This window comes from Podarcis erhardii, assembly GCF_964252035.2.
Source record: "Podarcis erhardii genome assembly, chromosome: 6".
Lineage (NCBI taxonomy): Eukaryota > Metazoa > Chordata > Lepidosauria > Squamata > Lacertidae > Podarcis > Podarcis erhardii.
This window is the reverse complement of record NC_138510.1, coordinates 33253861-33255018: the sequence shown is the minus strand read 5'-3', so window position 1 is coordinate 33255018 and position 1158 is coordinate 33253861. Positions and strand designations below refer to the sequence as shown.

The 1158-nt window shown below is 44.1% G+C and overlaps 1 pseudogene across 1 annotated transcript; it reads left to right on the top strand.

Moving 5' to 3' along the window:
• Nucleotides 1–476: 476 nt before the first annotated feature.
• LOC309344412 (large ribosomal subunit protein eL31 pseudogene) lies at nt 477–937 on the top strand (annotated as a pseudogene). The gene has a single exon. The product of its transcript is annotated as a large ribosomal subunit protein eL31 pseudogene (transcript).
• Nucleotides 938–1158: the final 221 nt, after the last annotated feature.

Genomic DNA, 1158 nt, shown 5'->3' with positions numbered 1-1158 from the left:
AATATTGCAGAGCTGGGAAAGGTTCAGAAAAGGGCAACCAAAAGGATCCAGGAGGTGGAGCATGAGGAAAGGTTCCAGCATTTAAGTCTTTTTAGTTTAGAGCAGAGTTTCCCAAACTTGGGTCTCCAGCTATTTTGGGACTACAACTCCTATCATCCTTAGCTAGCAAGAGCAGTGGTCAGGGATGATGGGAACTGTAGTCCAAAAACAGCTGGAGACCCAAGTTTGGAAAACCTTGGTTTAGAGAAATGGCAAGTAAGAGGTGGCACAATAGAAGTTAAAAAAATTATGCATGGCATTCAATGAAGCTGAACGTTGGAAGATTCAAGGAAAATAAAACAAAGTACATAGCACACAGTTAAATTATGGAACTCACTGAAGAAGAAGAGGAGGAGTTTTGATTTGATATCCCACCTTTCACTCCCCTTCAGGAGTCTCAAAGCGGCTAACATTCTCCTTTCCCTTCCTCCCCCACAACAAACACTCTGTGGCCTTTCTGGTCTGGTCCTGAGCAGGATGGCTCCTGCAAAGAAAGGTGGTGAAAAGAAGAAAGGACGATCAGCCATCAATGAGGTGGTTACTCGGGAATATACTATAAACATTCACAAACGGATCCATGGCGTGGGCTTCAAGAAGCGGGCTCCTCGTGCTCTCAAGGAAATCCGTAAATTTGCAATGAAGGAGATGGGGACTCCTGATGTACACATTGACACCCGCTTGAACAAGGCTGTCTGGGCAAAAGGAGTAAGGAATGTTCCTTACCGTATCCGTGTGCGTTTATCCAGAAAACGCAATGAAGATGAGGATTCGCCTAATAAACTGTATACACTGGTCACATATGTGCCAGTTACCACTTTCAAAAGCCTACAGACTGTTAATGTGGATGAAAACTAATCTTTCATTACAATAAAAATGTTATTACATTAAAAAACAAAAACAAAAAAAAAAACAAACACTCTGTGAGGTGAGTGAGGCTGAGAGACTTCAGAGAAGTGTGACTGGCCTAAGGTCACCCAGCAGCTGCAGGTGGAGGAGCGGAGACTCGAACCCGGTTCCCCAGATTACAAGACTACCGCTCTTAACCACTACACCACACTGGCTCTCCACAAGAGGCAGTGATGGCTACCAACTTGGATGGATTTCAAAGAGGATTACACA